Genomic DNA, 6,000 nt, shown 5'->3' with positions numbered 1-6,000 from the left:
ATTCTTAGAGTTGTAATCTCTGATATTATATGTAACATTATCCATGTGTTGGCCTTTGTCTTAGAAGAGGCCCCTTAGCTTTACATAAATTCCTGAATAAGTTGGTGACACCAAAAGTTAATGAAAAGTTGTTTGCTATCACTAATCATCAAAGAAATGCAAATCAAAACCACAATGGGGTATCACTTCATACCTTTTAGGATGGCTGTTATTAAAAAAAAAACAAAGATAAGTGTTGGTGAGGATGTGGAGAAAAAGTAACCCTTGTGCACTGCTAGTGGGAATATAAATTGGTACAGCCATTATGGAAAACAGTACAGAGGTTTCTAAAAAACTTAAACATAGCACTACCATAAGATCAGCAATCCCACTTCTGAGTATTTATCCAAAGGCATTTCAATCAGAATCTTGTAGAGAGACCTGCAGTCCCATGTTTAGTGTAACATTACTCACAATAGCCAACATACAGAAACAACCTAAATGTCCATTGATAGATGAATGGATAAAAAAATGTTACATATGCATGTGATGGAATATTATTTAGCCTTAAAAAAGGAAAAGAGTCTTGCCGTTTTTGACAACCTGGAGGATATTATGCTAAGCTAAATAAGCCAGACACAGGAAAACAAATACTGTATGATCTCATTTATATTTGGAATCTAAAATAGCCAAATTCACAGAAGCAGAGCTAGAGTGGTGGTTGCTAGGGGCTGGGGGGAGGGTGGAATGAGGAGGTGATGATCAAAGGGTACAAAGTTTCAGTTATGCAAGATAAAATAAGTTCTGGAGCTCTATTATACCCTATAGTCTCTTTCGCTAACAATACTATAGCGCAGACATATTTAAAGCTTGTTAAGAGGGTAGATCTTATGTTAAGTGTTCTTATCACACACAAAAATAATTATAATAAGAATAAAGGGGGAGCTGGACCCATGGCTGAATGGCTAAGTTCACGCACTCCACTTTGGTGGCCCAGGGTTCGCTGGTTTGGATCCTGGGCCCAGACCTAGCACTGCTCATCAAACCATGGTGTGGCAGCATACTAAATAGAAGAACTAGAATGACCTACAACTAGGATATACAACTATGTACTAGGGCTTTGGGGAGGGAAAAAAAAAGAGGAAGATTGGCAACAGATGTTAGCTCAGGGCCAATCTCAAAAAGAAAAAATGAATAAAGCAGGCAAGAAGAAACTTTGGGAGGTGATAGATATGTTTATGGCCTTGATGGTGGTGACGGGTTCACGGATGTACTTATTCCCAAACTCATCAAATTGTTTACACTACATATGTACAGCCTTTTACATATCAATCATACCTCAATAAATGGTTTTAAAAAATCACTTTACTATAGAGAACTGGATAGGGTACTTTAACTAGGCTGTCTGAGCCTACATTGAACTTTAATAATTATGGAAAGAGAGTATAAATTTTCTCAGTCAATCCTGATTTTAAGCTATGGTGGGTTGAAGGCAGGAATATTACAGGGAAAGAAATCTGTGCATGTATGTGTAGGTATGTGCCCATGTGTGTATATATGTATGCATGCATCCTTCTGATTTCTGAAAAAGTAGTGGGAATAGGAGAGAAATCCTGAAATAGGATTGTGTCCAATGAGATCCGTCAAGTCTTGGGAGCAGAAGCACTACTAGCTTCCCTTTTATTCTGAGCTCTCTTTCCAAGGATACTTCTATAGCAAAGAGCCTTGGAAGATGGAGAGAGCATCTCCTTCCAGAGCAGAGGACAAGTTTGTATACTGTGCAGTGAAACCAAATAACATCTCCCATCAGAGCAAAGTTTACCCTTTCTTAGTTTGCAAGTAAGGTCAAATCTCCGACCCTTCACGGTTTTCGACAACACTCAGCCCCACCCAGTCTCCTTTCTTAGGGCCCTTTGTCTCATCTCTTAGCCTTCTCCAGCTTCTCTGGGGTCAGCAGTCCCGCCTATATTGGGCCACTATCTTTGGCCACTCTTTCCACTGAGAACCTGGAGCTAAATTATAACAAAGTTTTCAGCTGATTCAAGTCCCTAGTGCATCAGGGCATTACTGACATCTCAGAATTTTAATATTCCAGTCGAGAATGGGAAAAGAAAGGGGAAAAAACCCCCATCTTTCTCGAAATATTGATTCTTGAGTTAAGGGTAGGACGGAAACTCATAGAATCAGTGGATCTTGTACACCTCCCCCAAAAGTATATGGGGCATGGGATGGCAAATTTGCTCAGCCCTGAGAGAAGTCGGGTAACGGGGTATCTTCTCAAACTCTATGAAGTTTTCACTTGAAGCAAAAGGCTATGACTCTACCATACAAAGTGGGAGAGTCTTACTGAGTTTTTTCCACTGTAGTGCAGCCTACGCTTCTGAAACACTTTAGTGACTTAAACGTGGGATATTAACTGGCTGGTTACCAAAGGTTCACTCTAACACGGATATTCTTACTCCACTTATATTAAAGCGCAGGAGAGGGTGGAGTACGCAAAAGCAAAATGGAAATAGGAGACAAAATTTGCATTAGGAGGATGTATTGTGTTGCTTTCTGCTTACTTTGATTATGATATGCTGGGAGACTTGCGAAGGCAATGGAGAATATGAAGCTTTTTAAAAGTGAACTTAAAATTCAACAGGTTTTAGGTGTAAGTTGAAGCTAAGAAGATAGATGTCTGTTGGTGTTTTACATACACATATATGTAAAGAAATTTTGCAAAGATATCTTGTATAGGTAACAGAATATTCTCAACAAAAATTTTATTTCTCATTTTCCTCTTGTATGTCTGACCTGTTTCCCTTCTTATTTAAATCTTCATGTAAAGATTTGCCTCTGAAGGTCTGCAGATTGTAACCCAGGAATGTCAAGATGCCTAATCAGGAGCCTGCCTTCCAAATACATGGACAGTGTAATCAACTGGAGAAATTCTATCAAGACTTAGAGTCCTCCCCCACTGTCCTTTGAGTGGTGCCATATCCCATTGTTCCATTTTGCAACTCTGCCTATGTTTTATTTATTTTTGCCAAGTCAAAATGAATTAAAATTTAATTTTATGTTGAAAATTGATTTGGAAATTCAAAACACCTGAGGTAACTGGAGATGCTCTAGGAACCAGAAGCTGGAGGTGGAAATCAGGCAGGGAGGAGGTAAGCTCAAAAACAGGGATGGAATGCACCGCATTAGACTCAGGACTGCTTCCTAGAGCATACTAATTCCTTCCTGAGGTGGACAAAACCAGGGCTTCTGCACATCAAATAGATACTATTTTCAGACCCCTTGGGAGTAATAAAAGTAGAGCCTGCAAAGTTAATATAGGAAGCATCAGAGATGCATGCGGCCGTATATACCATCCTTCACTCAAAGAAAAATCACATAAAAACAAAATATCAGGTCACAGTTTCTTTTCTCACAATCTGTGCTCCTTTCATCCACTTTGGACCATCAAGTGAATGCTTCCACAGAAGTTAGAGGTGTTTAATAATTTAACAAACATATGAGTCTGTATTATTATATTATTAGACAATGTAAAATGAAAACACATTTCTTTGGTAATTTAAGCCAGTCTATCGAGAGACTCTTGTACTTCAGACACAGTGCTAGGTGCTGGGAACACATTGATGAATAAAATAGGCAAGATCCCCACGCTTGTAAACCTTGCAGCCTAGTGGGCAAGGTGTACATAGGTTTTGGGAGCAGGAAAGAGAGGAAGCATGGAGAAAGTTTAACTGCCCACCTAGATCTGAACCAGAAGAGGCAGGTACAAGACGCTGGTGGCAGGAAGAGAAGAGGGAATTGGAAGGATGCAGTAGGAAATTGTAGTGCTCAACCCTATTCAGTTTTCTCTTTTCCTGGACACAGGACAAGTCACTTCTCCTAATCTCCTTGCGGCTAGACAGAACAGTGTTCTTGGACAGGGTCAGCGGGCTGTAGGAAGAAATGGGGGGTGTTACTCTCAAGCCAAATCACAGAACAACCATGACTTGACTCTATGGTGGTCTCTTTCCTGTCTCAGCAACCTAAGAGAATTGTTGCTGAGATAGCAGAACCCTAGGGTTGAAGTAGCCCAGATTGTTGAGTTGCTATATGGATGACACTCTCCTGGACAGTCACCCTGATTTTTAGTGGACTCTATGAAAAAGAAACACTTTTGGTTATGTTAAGCTTTGAGATGGTAGTGTACTTTCTGCAGCATAACTTAACGTGCCCCAGCTACTACAGGTGGGCTAATGAACACAGAACACAAGGATATCTGGAGCCATGTATTTCTTGAAGGTAGGAATGAGGTGCTAGAAAAGAGGGCCTGGGAAGGAAGGGAGAGAATAGGCAAGAATTTTGCATTCTCGAAGCCAATAAATGGAATTATAGAAATCTCTTGTTGTTTCACAGAAGAGCATATCTAATCTCATTTCAATTTGTTTGCCAAATAAGAAACAGATTGGAAAATTACTTAGAGTAGAACTGTTCTTAAGCTGTTAAGAAAAGAAATATTCTGTAAGATCAAAAGAGGAATATAGATAAACTAAGTTTGGTAGAGAGGCTTTTTGTTTGATCCAACAGTGCTACCATTTTATCATATTAGTGATTTGGGATTTCATTTGTATGAAATGTGCAAGTACAAAATTTTGTATGTCTGTGTGTGTGTGTGTGTGATATAAAACTAAGTTAATTTTATTCAGTTACACTAGGAAAATTCCAATGTAGTTTTTCAAGTCTAAAATGAAACAGGCTGTGGGTGAGTAGGATCAGATATCTTACAGAGGAAAAGAAGTATGTAATGGTCATTTAGCAGCTATTAGTGTCTAGTTCTTTTGGCACTGAGAATCCATTTATTTGTTTATTCATTCAATAAATATATATTGAGTAATTATGATATGTCAGACAACACTGGAAGTTCTGAGAATTTATCTGAGACCAAGACAGACATGGTATATGTCCTCTAAAAGCATACATTCTATTGGGGAGAGGGGAGAGAGAATATAAGTAATAAATTAAAAAGAAAACATCAAATAGTACTGAGTGCTATAAAGAAAATAAAATAGAAAGATGGGATACCAATGTCTATGGGCTTCTTCAAGTAAGATGGCCATGAAAGTTTTTCCAAAGAGGTCTTTTATAAGAAGAGACCTTAATGGCAAGAAGGAGGTGCCCTTGCAAAGATCTGGGGAAACTTGTTTTCAGGCAGAGATAATCATAACTACAAAGGCCTAAGCAGGAAAGAGCATGGTGTAGTCACAAAACAGGAAGAAGCCAGGTAAAGCTCCAGCATGATGAGCAGGGGAGAAAGTGACAGGGTACAAGGTAGGAGGCTCCATGTGATGGTTAATTTTATGTGTCAACTTCACTGGGCTAAGGGATGCCCAGAGGGCTGTTAAAACATTATTTTTGGGTATTTCTGTGAGTGTGTTTCCAGAAGCAATCAACATTTGAATCAGTAGACTGAATAAAGAAGATCTGCCCTCACTATGTGCGTGGGCATCATCCAATCCCTTGAGGGCCAGCATAGAACAAAAAAAAAGAGCTGGGGAAGAGTGAATTCTCACTCTCCCTTCTTGACCTGAGACATCCATCTCTCCTCCCCTTACCTATCAGAGCTCCTGGATCCTAGCCTCCAGACTCAGACTGACTTACACCAGTGGCTTTCCTGGTTCTCCAGTTTGCAGATGCAGATCATGGGACTTCTCAGCCCCCATAATTGTGTGAGCCAATTCTCATAATAAATTTCCATATATGTATCTCTATATATCCTATTGATTCTGTTTCTCTGGAGAATCCTGACGAATCCACTTCTCTTTATGCAGCATTTCATAGTACAAAGTAAATTTTGAATTTCCTTCTCTGTGCAGGGAGAAGTCATTGAGAGATTTTATTGGGAGGGGGTGTTACATGATTTGAATTCATTTTATTTTTTAACTTACTGATCACTCTGCACGGAATGAACAAAAACAGCTAAGAATGGGAGTCTGGAGACCAATTAAAGGGGTTATTGTAGTAGCCCAAGAAATAGAGTAGTAGTGA

The sequence above is a fragment of the Equus asinus genome, chromosome 13 (genome assembly GCF_041296235.1).
Source record: "Equus asinus isolate D_3611 breed Donkey chromosome 13, EquAss-T2T_v2, whole genome shotgun sequence".
Classification (NCBI taxonomy): Eukaryota; Metazoa; Chordata; class Mammalia; order Perissodactyla; family Equidae; genus Equus; species Equus asinus.
Note: the sequence above shows the minus strand (reverse complement) of the source record.